The 12,044-nt window shown below is 48.0% G+C and overlaps 2 protein-coding genes across 18 annotated transcripts in view; one reads left to right on the top strand and one right to left on the bottom strand.

The window, feature by feature from the left end:
• LOC140849506 (uncharacterized) overlaps nucleotides 1-12,044 on the bottom strand; it is a 139,641-nt gene that overhangs the window by 13,953 nt on the left and 113,644 nt on the right. For 2 of the 16 annotated variants that reach the window (XR_012131419.1, XR_012131428.1), the window contains exon 1: nucleotides 5,933-7,136. The exons of 13 other annotated variants lie outside the window; for them this stretch is intronic. The gene's annotated coding sequence lies outside the window, so the exon portion shown is untranslated. Of the gene's footprint in view, nucleotides 1-4,546; nucleotides 5,177-5,932; nucleotides 7,137-12,044 lie in introns of those variants that run through there. One more of the 16 variants, XR_012131423.1, reaches the window with a different exon arrangement.
• LOC140849515 (syntenin-2-like) overlaps nucleotides 1-12,044 on the top strand; it is a 137,805-nt gene that overhangs the window by 107,185 nt on the left and 18,576 nt on the right. The gene's annotated exons all lie outside the window — the stretch shown is intronic.

Here is a 12,044-nt window from a genome sequence, read left to right as displayed (position 1 = left end):
ATGATTGTGCATTGAGTCCCCTGTACAGAATTTTATTGTTGTTAACAACCATTTGATCAATAAATATGAGAGATACCTTCTCAAAAAAAAAATGAGTGGAGGACCTAAACAGACATTTCCCCAAAGAAGAAATAAAAATGGCCAACAGGCACATGAAAAGATGCTCCACTTCACTAATCATCAAGAGATAAAAAAAAAAACCAAAACTGGTTCTTTGAAAAAAAAATCATTCAAACTGATAAATCTCTAGCTAAGTTAACCAAGACAAAAAGAGAACACAAATTACAAGTTTTAGAAATGAAGGAGGGATCATTTTTACTGAAGAATGGACATTGAAAGGATAATAAAGGAATTTTGTGATCAGCTTTATGTTCACAAATTTGATAACAGATGAAATGGACCAATTCTTTCAAAGACACAAACTACCAAAACTCACAAAAGGAAAAATAAATCATCTAAATAGGCATATATCTATTAAATCAAATCAATAATTAATAATCTTGTATTAGTCATTGATCGTTTCAATGACTAATTCTAACAAACATTTAAGGAATAAATGATACCAATCTCTTCCAGAAAACAGAAGCAGAGCGGTCACTTCCTAACTCATTCTGAGGCCTGTGTTACCCTAATACTAAAACATCAGATTAAGTCATTTATAAGAAAGTATATTACAGACCTTTCATAAGTGTAGATGCAAAAATCCTACAAAATATCTGCAAATCAAATCCAGCAATGTATAAAAAGAATTATGTGCCATGACCAAGTAAGATTTATTCTAGGTATGAAAATCTGGTTCAATGCACAAAATCAATTGATGTAATTCATCACATCAACAGGCTAAAGGAGAAAAATATATGATCATATCAATAGATGCAGAAAAAGCATTTGACACAACCCAACAACCATGATAAAATTCTCAGTGACCTAGGAATAATAGGGGATATTCTCAAATTTATTGATAAAGGGCATTTACAATAAACCTACAGTTAGCATCACACTTCATGGTGAGAAACTGGATGCTTTTCCCCTAAGACCAGAAACAAGTAAAGGATGCCCCCTCTCCTCACTCATATTCAACACTGTACTGAAGTCCTAGGTGATGCAGTAAGAACAGGAAAGATATACAGATTAGGAAGAAAGAAATAAAACTATCTTTATGCACAGATGATATGATTTCCTATGTATAAAATCCCAAACACTTGAAAACTCCTGGAACTAATACATGATTATACCAAGGTCATAGGATATAGTTAATATGTAAAAGTTAATTGCTTTCCTGTATGCCAGCAATGAACAGTTGGAATTTGAAATTAGAGACACAATAGTGTTTACATTAGCACCAAAAACAATGAAATACTTAGGCACAAGGTAACAAAGTATGTATGGGATCTACATAAGGAAAATTATAAAACTGATGAAAAATATCAAAGAAGATATAAATAAGTGGAGAGACAGTCCATGTACAGGATAGGAAGACTCAATATTTTCAAGATATCAGTTCTATCCAGTTCGATCTATAAATTTAACACAATCCCAATCAAAACCCCAGTAAGACTTTTTCATGGGTATTGACAAACTGATTCTAAGTGTGTATAAGAAGGCAAAAGACCCAGAATGGTCAACATAATACTGAAGAAAAAGAATAAAGTGAGAAAAGTGGCACCACCTGACTTGCCATAGAAACTATAGTAATCAAGGCAGCATGGTATTCATGAAAGAATAGACAGATTCACTGATGGAACAGAATACAGAGCCCAGAAACAGACACACACAAATACAGACAACTGATTTTTGACAAGGAGCAAAGGCAATTCAATGGAGAAAATCTTTTTAACAAATGGTGCTAGGACAATTGGACATAAAACTTACGGAAGATAACATAACGGTAAATTTAAGTGACCTTGAGTTTGGTGATGAATTTTTTAATTCAACACTAAAAGCACAATCCATAGAAGAAAAAATGAATTCCTTTGAACTTCATTAAAAGTAAAAACTTGTGGTCTGTGAAAGAACGTTAGGAGATTGAAAAGGTAAGCCGCTTCTCCAGACTGGGTAGAGTGCAAAAGCAATAAGGAACCTACTAAAAGTTGGCATGCTTTTTATATTTGCTAACCAAAGTCAACTATTACATTGCCTTCCCCCACCCCTCCACCCCCAGAAAACTCCTTTGTTGGTCTATATTCTACAGAATCACTGTCGTTACTGTTACCCTTTAATATGACATGAGCACATTTTAAAACTGTCCTGTAATAAACACTATGTTCTACATAGAACCTAATTCAGGGAATTTCATTATACACTTGGCTCCCAACACACCCAGACTCAAGTACAGGCATCTGTTTCAAGTCTGTCAACAACTTGGAATGGTTCAACTCAGCCTCAGACACGGTTGGTACTTCACCCCATGCCCCACAGGCCTGCATTTAAACAGCAAATGTGAGATAAGCGGTGACTGCATGGAGTGTGAAGGGCAGGAACAGCATGTGAGTGACTGCCCTGTCCTTCCATGTGCAACTCCCACTCTGAGTCTCCCAGATTCACTCTTTTGCAAGTGTTTTCTAATGAGGTGTTTTCCTTTTGGGGGAAAAATGTGACTTTAAAGTATTAGTTCATTACTGTTTCTTAATACTGTAATATTGCATTGGTTTAGTTCGTTATTTTTCCCTGCCACAATTATTTATATGCAAAGTTCAATAAAAGAAAATTGCCACTATCTGCATTTCTTTTCTGGCCATTCTTATTATTCATTTTATTTTGTGATTATTAATGTCAATAAGTATGTTGCATTGGTGAGGCGGGGGAGGGAAAAATGGCTGCTGCATGAAGGTGAACTCCGTGCCAGGTGCCGGACTGTGTTCAGCCCTGACCTCACTGGAAACTTCACACTGACCCTGTGATAAGAGCTTTGGTAGCTCATTTTACAGGTGCAGAAACTGAGACTCAGTGAAGGGAAAATGAACCCAGGATTACAGTTAATAAGTGGCAGAAGGGACTCAAACTCAGGGCTGGCCTGAATGCAAAGTGCATTTCTGAAATGCCAGCAAGTGTGGAGACCCTGCCAGAGCAAGGCACAGGAATGTGGGCTGGGCTGCTCAGGGCTTCCTGGAGTATGCAGTGCTGCAAGGGACTGCCCACGGCAGAGGGCAGTGAGGCCTGAGGACCATGTGAGGAGTCAGGGAATGGGGGTCCAGCCTGAGCCCTGTCACTCGCTGGCTATACAGCTTTAGACAAATCTTTTCCCTCCTGGGGACTTATGTTCCTTCACGGGGGTTTTCAAAGGCTCAGGATTCCACAATCAAGTAAAGAAATGTCAAGTAAAGAAATCAAGTAAAGAAATACCCACTCACCAGCGGGTATGGCTGGTGAGCGAGCATAACCTTCCCCTTCCCCATGTCTAAGAACTTAACCCCCAAATCCCACAGGGGGTGGTTAGGAGCCCAGCCTCTGGCTGGAATCCAGATGGGGTCTACTACCTCCTTCCTAGATGAATGACCTTGGACATGCCCCTTGTCACTGATCTCAATGTGCTAAACCATAAAATAGTATCATGATATTTACCTCAAAGGGTGGTAGTTAGAATAAACAAAACAATACTAGCTCATGAACTGGGCACTTCTTATGTACCAACACTGTTCTAAGGGTTTACATTGCTTTTTCAGATTGGAACCCTAACTACCACTTAAAGTGACTTCTAAAATGATGGCACATGGAAATAGGTTGGAGTGTACAGAAAGCTGTCACCAGTCAGCCAATGCAATTACAAGTAAAAATTGCCAAATTCATCCGAAGAAAGTTTAAACTCTGAATGTGAAGAATGTTAATAAAAATCACCAAAGGAGACCATGATATGCAATTTTATAAATGAAAACAAACTATTGTCAGCTTCCTAAAGACACACTGGAGATCCTTTTTCACCAAAAGCAGTTATAAAATATATTTTCCTTTAAAAAAATCATCTTAATCGATGGCGTCAAGAAGCAAGTAAACCCAACAGAACATTAGTTTGGTTGTGAGCAACAGAAAACACAAGTCAAACTGCCTTAAGTGAAAAGGTGTGATTTGCCCAAGGTCATACCTCTGCTATCAGCTCATTAACTGTCCCATAGGAAATAGTAACTCGAGGGTAACTAGTTCTGACACACTGGTCCCGCCCGCCACATCTTGATGTTTCTGGAATGAGGATGTGCCCCACAATTGATGCCCAAGGAACATGCCTAAAGGGAGGCATTGGCTTCAGGCTCAGCAGAGTTGGAGAGATTAAGCTACGGCAGCAGGCCCTCAGCTCTCGGCCCATAGCTCCATCGTGTTTCCGACAGCCCCACTCCCAGTAGGGGCAGGATGGCTGTCAGCAGCTCCAGCTGCAAGCCCTCCCAGGTTTTATGCTTCCACACTCCTACACTGGCCTGCTGTTGGCTGGAATTGGGTCACATGACTACCACTTGGACAGCTCCATGGAGGCTCAGGGAATGGAATGCAGGCCTTTGTCCCCAGGTCACCCTCCTCCCCTTGGAATCCACGGTATAGTCAACTTCATCCACTGTACCTGGCTGAGGTGGAGAAGGGAGGCTTCCCCTGAGAAAACTTGTGGCTGCTACCCTAAGAAGGTGGAATGCATGCTGGGTGGCCCCCAAGTAACAGCCATCCGTTAAGATAATAATGGGGGGCACAAGGACGATTTAGAGAAGGGAATTCTACTGGATCATCCACTGGGCAGCTCAGGTGACCCCACAAGGGAAGCATCATTGTTAAGAGCACCCGACAGCGAGAAGAGTCTTGGATGATCCCTGGTGTGGCAGGAGTGGGAAACTAGAGGCGCAGAGAGGGAGAGTGACGCCTTTGCAGTAGCCCGCAGGTGGGAATGAAACCGGAACACAAATCTCAGACATTTAGCTCCCATCCAGCACTCCCAGCTGGCCTTGTAAGGGCCAAAGAGGCTCTCGGAAGGGGGACGCCAGCTGGTTTGTCACTCTTGGAGGAGAAGCCCATCAGCAACCCCCAAAGGAAAGGGATTTCTTCCCAACAGCTGTAGTGGTGTCTTTAGCAAGTCTCTAGCCCACACCTGCCCCCACTGCACTGGGGTCTCCCAGTCTGTCTCAGGTGGGAGACAAGTAATAAGTGTCCTAGATTCCTACAGGCCTACCCAGTCACTGGGGGCCCCAGTCTAAGGCCTTAATCTTATGTAAAATTAAGGAAATTTTACGTAATTTACTGGCCAGCGCTTCTAATCTGCTCCAGCTGGCCCATCCATAGCTTCTGGAGATTCTGGAGCTGTCACCACCTGGCCAGGCTGGGCTTTCCTGTCTTCCGTGACCCTGGATCTTCACTCAACCAGATGCTAAGAAACCCAGTGTTTTTACACCTTGTGTTCAAAGCCCAGAACAGCGCAGGCGTGAACCCACTAGCGGGGCTGTCTCTGTAGTCTCTGGGGGAGGGGCTTGGGTGCTGCAATCTGATTGGATGTGAGAGGAAGCCTGTCTTTATAAAGTTTCGTTTGTGTAATAAGCACATTATTTGATCTAGATAGTGTGTAATTTGGGTGGAAGAGAGGCTGCAGATGGATATTAGACGGGGCTTAAGCACCCTCTGGCACCCCTTGGTGTCACTAATGTCGTCACCAATTTAAATTAGAGGAACATATCTTAATGATAGTACCAGCAGGGTTTGAAATCCAGGCCTCTCAGCTGGTGGGAAGACATATGGGGTGAGGGCAGAGCACATGGACGAGATCTTCCCAGCATCGTAGGACTTTAAACAAGGATGTTAACTGAGGACTATGCTATGACATAGACAGTCAATGATATAAGTGAAAAAAGAAAATTATGAGAAAGCATATATAGCATGAACGTGTATATAAATATATGGTGATTAAGAGCACAGGATCTGGAGCCCGAATGCCCAGGCTCAGATAACGCTTCCACCGCTTACTCACCTTGGACATTTTACTTAAACTCTCTGTGCCTCACTCAGTCTCTTCATCTGTAAAATGGGGCTAATCATCGAGGGTAAGGTGAGGATCCATGAGATAATCCATCTAAGGCGTTTACTGCAGGTCCTGGCACACAGTAAGTGCTCAAACGATGTTAGTCGTTGATCTTGTTAGTCTCCTGCACAGGGACCTCTTTCCCACTGGCTGTCTGGCCGTGAGCCGTACCCACCCTGGCTGCGGAACCCAGGACCGGCCGCAGCGGCTGCCCATTGTTCCGGCCTTCCTCTCAGGCTGCTCGGGATCGGGCGGGAGCAGCTCCAGCCCAGGCGGGGAAAGCATCCGGGCTCCAGGCCACCTCCCCAACGCAGCAGTGGGCGCTTGTCCAGGCGCCTCCTCCACCCGGGGTGCGAGCCCTGGGGCCTCAGTCGCCTCGGGGTCCTCTCTGGAAAAATAGGAACAGGAAGGAGCGCACATCTCCCTGCGGCCTGAGGGTCAAGTGAGGTCACACGTGCACTAAGTCCAGCACGGTTCCTGGTTTCCTGCCTTGGGCACTTGTGTCCCCAGAGCTGTTGTCCCGCTGGGGTGGGCTTTCAGAACAGGGTGCGAGGGAGACCAGTTCAACACCGAATGTCTGGGCCCGAGGAATTCTTCACTCATGCTGCCTGTCCCTAGCAGCCTCATGCTTTCCTCCAGCAGGCGGCCAGCAGCAGGTGAAAGAGCTGGGCAGCTTTCCCAGGCCGACAGCCACAGGAGACCTCGGTCTGGAGGCCTTGCATCCTGGCTCTACTGCCCAATTGCTGTGTGACCTTGGGCAAGGCTTTCCCAGTCTGTGTCCTGGTTTCCCTCAGATGATTTGGAAGGTGGGTGTGGCTCCTCACCCTGACTGTACCACTGGTTGTCTGGGTCACTATGGGAAAGTTGTCCCACCTCTCCAGGGCTCAGTTTGTCTTATCTGCAAAATGGCATGGCCAGGCAGATTAATGAGATAATTCCCGATGTTTATCTCTCTGCCACCCTTTCCCCCATTTCTCTGCTCAGAAGAGGAACCATGCCACCAACTGGGGCTCTGCAGAGTAAATCCACGCCTCAGCAGCACGTCTTTCTTCACTGGGCAGCTACCAGCACGTGACTTTTGCTACTCTCCCTTCCCACCCCAACGCTAAGGAAGCAGAGAGGGCCTGAGTGTTCACAAGTTGGCGTTGACATGCATGACCCCAGGGCAGCATGTCCGGTGCCCATGGTGCAGGAGTGAACCTCCTGTCAGCAGAGGGAGCTTATGCAGTATTTGAGGAGTGAGGAGCTGGGGCCTTTTTCATATCAGTGCTTCAGAGCCTATTCTTGAAGTGCCCTCCTGTCACCTTCCCTCCGCCCGAGATGACTCTACCTGCCAGCCTCTACCCATCATGCTGCCTTCCTGCTCCTTCCCTCCCTTTTTGCTCCCCAATCTTGTGAACTGCCACAGGAACCCCCAAATTTTCTGTTGCAGAGAACAGTGGATCTGCTCCCAGTTTCTGGGGTTGGGTGTAAGGGGCTTGGATGCCCCCATAATCTCCATCAACTCCCAAAGTCATCCCAAATAGAGTTACCTCCAAAGAAATCTTAGGGAATATGTTGTTCTTTTGTAAACAGTCTTAAAATAAACCTCTCCAACCTGCCCCTTCTTGTCAAGCTCCTACTCTCAATTTGCCTACCCAGATTCATCAAAGGGCTCTCAGCAGGACAAAGCCTCTTCCATCAAAAAGTATCACCTTCTGTGGAAGGCTGCTGGGAGTAAAGGCACGTTTCCATTCATGTATTTCAGTTTATCTTCATTGAAGTTCTGCAGGTGAGAAAATACTGCTCTGATTTTACAGAAGTGGAACCTGAGGCTTCTGGCATCACAGCCCAGGCTCTGGACTGTCAGCTGTCTTTCCACCTCTCCAGCCCCCTTGGGCCCCAGGCAGGTCCCAGCTGGCCCAAGGCAGCAGCCTCCCAGGACACAGCTGCTTCCTCCGCCCCTACACAGGTGACCACCACCTCCTGGCAGACACCCCGGAGGCCTGGGGTTCTTGTTAACGTCATTCTCCATATTATTTCCCATACTCTGCCCTCCAGGCCTGTGGTAGGATGGCACCTCCCTGTCCCCTTGTGATTGGGTGAGGTCACTGACTAGCCCTGGCCACTGAAGTATGAGAAGGGACAGTTGTCACCTTCAGCTGGAGCACTTAATTGCCAGATGGAGACTCTCTCCCTCTGCCATGGCTACTGACAGCCTTTCACATGGTGGCTGACCCACTGCCCTGGGCTCTGGAGTGGGGGACATGAAGAGCCTGCAGCCCTTCATGGACATGCCTTGTGCGAGAAATACTGTCAGGAGCCATGGGATTTGGGGTTGTTACCGCAGCAGGGCCTAGCCGGCCTTGACTAGTACAAATCTCCAGAAAGCAAAACGAAGGTGGAGCTGAGAAGTGGTGTGGAGGATGTTGTGTCTGGAGACCTGTTTTGTATTTTTTCACGAGATGGCCAGCCAGGTGTGGCCCCACAGGAGACACAGGAGAGGCTCTGGGCTACAGTGTCTTACACTCACAGGGCTGAGACAGGGGCATTGGTGGCGTGGTGGCGGGGGGGGGGGGGGGGCGGAAGACAGGAGTGGGGGCCAGGAAATGCTTGCGCACTTTTGTTCGGGTTTCCATGGTAAAGGCAGGGCAGGGCAGGGTGAACAGTTCAGGAGGGGCTAGTTTGAATAATTTCAGTGGGCCCTGGGCTACAGGGGTGGTCGTTCGTTGCCTGGTATCTGGCCCTGGGATGATTATGGAGCAGAGTATTGCCTCCCGGGGTGCAGAACGGGGAGGCAGTCTGGCCCTGGATATACAGTATTGAATGCCCAAGCTGGGTATCTGTGGCATCTCAGGCCCAGCAGGGACTGGGGGGACCCTGAATTTGCCCTTTGTTGGATGTTAGCACATCTTGGCATGAGTGGCTGAGACTGCTTGTTACCCCAATATCCACACTCCCATTTTTCCTTTATAACAGAACCCCCATATTATATGGCAAAATGCCCAGTCAACAGACTCCATTTCCTCCATGCAGCTGTGTGGCCATGTGAGGATGTCTTGCCACCTGTGAGTTGGAAGTCTACCTCGACTTACCGGTGGGCTTCCTATAGGATACTGACTCAGCTGGGGGTTTTACTTTGTGGTCTCGCTTCCTCCTTCCTGCTGCCCGGAATGTAGCTGTCGTGTCCACAGCACCAGCAGCCGTCTGGGGTGGTACAGGTGGTACAACGAATGTGAAAACTGTCAAGCCTTGGAACATGTTTTAGTACGTCATGAATGCTTTGTAGCCTCCTATAAAAACAGACTCCCCAGGGAGGTGTGCCACGAGTCTCACATGGTTTTGTGCTCAGCTAGAGAGAAGCCCTGCTGTATCAAGTAAGTCACAGAAGATCCTGGAAGTGATCTTTTTGGGTGAGCTTTGGGGTCTAGGGAAATTTCTCAGCCACAGAGGAGGGCAACTCTTGGCCAAAGTGACTAACTGGAGAAGTGGGGCCTTGAACATACACCTTCTAGAGCTTCCATTGTGTTCCTTCTCCTGCGCAGGTACTGCCAGAGCCCACACCCCCTGACCCCCACCCCCAGATGCTGGCTCTCTGCCAAGCAACGGTAGGAAGAGGGAGTTCCCCCACCTGGCTCCCCTTGCAGCCTTCCAAGGGACAGCCATGACTCCCCAAGCTGAGGGCCAGAGAGGGAGAGAAGGCCAGTGGGGAGACACCCCAGCCCTACACTGACAGTTCCATGAGCCAGACAAGCCCCGCAACCGGCACTCAGGTTCCCCATTTATAAAATGGGGCAATAATACTGTCTCCCTCTCAGGGTGCTTCGGGGTCACACAGGAGGCACAGGAAAGACGAGTGTGCAGTCTGGCTGTGTGGGCTAGTCCCCATCACAAGAGGCTGAAAGCAATGACGTACGTCCTGTTTGGTCTGGAGCCCTGGCTCAGGTGTCTGATGGACCAGAGTTCAACAGTGTGACCCACCGCTATCATGCCTTGTCAAGCTGGGCCTGAGCTCTCACCCCCATCAACTGGGCATTATTCCTGTGGCTAATGAATGTGAGCCACCTGGCACCATGCCTGGCTCATAGCAGCCCTCAGTAACTGGCGGGCCTTCCCCCACCCACTCCTGGGCTCTGGGGACATTTGTTGTTCTTACTGGCTGTCCTGTTTTCACACCTCCTTCCTATGTCTGGTGAGTCCCCACCTAATGAGGCTTCTAGTAAAGATGGCCATGAAAAAGAGAAAGCACATGACCCAGGACCCACCTACCACGTGCCCCCAGCACAGACCTATGGGTGAACCCACCACCCAGCGAGGCAGGAGCACAGAGCCCCATTCCGGTGGGGCCCGCGTCCAGGGTCTGCAGCCACCAGGGACAGTTTCTGCAGGGACTGACAAAGGGACAGATGACACTCCCTTTCAAGGCTCTCCTCCAAACGGCTGACCACCCTCCACTCCAAGTTGCCTGTATGTGTTTAGATGCCCCTCCCATGCATCTGGCCAAGAAGGCTGGCGGGAGTGACCAGCTTTTGCAAGGGATATAGAAAATTAGACCCAGGCCCAGATCCAGGGAGGCACAAGCTGTGTTTATGGGATGTGTACACATTGCAAAGGGAAAGCAAGAATGCTCTGGGTAAGAATCCCAGCTCCCCAACTTACCATATGTCCAATCACCGCCCACAGCATACTTCTGAACCTGTTTCCTTATCTGTCACAAGACTCCCAATGGTCATTTTTTGTGTTTTGTGGTTTAAAGGAGATAAGGAATGGAAAGCCCCTTGCATCATACTTAGCACATTGTAGGCACTGGATTTGAGAAGACACTGGGTCAGGAAGACGCACAACACCAGTCCTCACGGTGTGGTTTGCATCAGAATCACGGGAAAGGATAAGTCAGATGAAGATTCCTGGACACATACCCAGAGTTGGGTGACGTGAGGCTGGGTGGGCCCCTGGGACCTCTATTTTTCAAAAGCATCCCCTGCCTAGCGGTCTCTGCTGCAAGTAGCTGGGGCCACTGCATTTGGAGAAGGAAAGGATCTGAGGAGAAAGGTGAGGGCCCAGATGGCTGAACCACCACAGCAGAGGAACCTCTCGAAATGGTAGCTTCTCTCTTGCTGGAAACTTCTAGAGCAACCATCTCTGTGAGAGTCCAACCTGGACTTAGGTTCCAGAAACAATGCAGGTAATTTGTGTTTGATCTTAGCTCACATTTAGAGCAGTAAGGGACACATTTTCCTCACGTGGATACTGTAATAATCCAGTAACATGGATATAGTAGTTCAAATTTAGTTAGCACTTCCCATGGGCCAGGCATTATGTGAGTGTTTGTGCTAATCAATACCAATAAAATCATTTTCCCCTTCTCACAGGTGATATAATTGACGCCCAGAGGTAAAGTCACTTGTCCAAGAGTAGGGATTAGAATCCAGGCAGGCTGGGATCCCACAGCCTATGCAGTAAGCTCTGCCCCCTCCAGCATATCACTTTGGGGTACTGTGAGGACATGCACGGGTCTCTGCAAAGTGCCTGCGCCTCCATGCATAAGACTAAGTAGGGTAGAAGTGTGAGGAGCGTGAGAATGTTAGGCAGGCCCCTGGGCCTCTGACTCACTGGCCCTCCCTCAGCTAACACCTGGGAAATCTATGACTCAGCTGCACAGGGATGGGACAGACCTGGAGCCTGGGCGGCTCCTTACCACGCAGGCTGTGTGGTGTTGGGCAAGGTGCTTCTCTCTGTGAATCTGGGACCACTGTGAACAATATTAGATGGGTTGTGCTATGCCCAGCAGAGTGCCCCGAGTGCAGGAGCTCATCACAGATCTTCCTGCCGTCACTCAGTGGTACATGTGCAGCTGTGGTGACATAACCTGGGTCTTGCCACACCATCTGGATTCCTTGCTGAGACAGTAGTGCACAGCTGGTGCTTCTCTCTGCCCAGAAGCCATTCCCCCTTCTTCTAGGAAGAGCACCTCCATTTTCACTTGAACCAGGGGATTGGTATCTCTGTAACTTGTAGCTGGACTGATTCCAAGAGGAAGTTGGAGACTCACACTGATTGAGAGCCAGCTGTGTCCGAGGCA

Source organism: Manis javanica, chromosome 5, assembly GCF_040802235.1.
Source record: "Manis javanica isolate MJ-LG chromosome 5, MJ_LKY, whole genome shotgun sequence".
NCBI lineage: Eukaryota > Metazoa > Chordata > Mammalia > Pholidota > Manidae > Manis > Manis javanica.
Note: the sequence above shows the minus strand (reverse complement) of the source record. Positions and strands in the feature narration are given on the sequence as shown.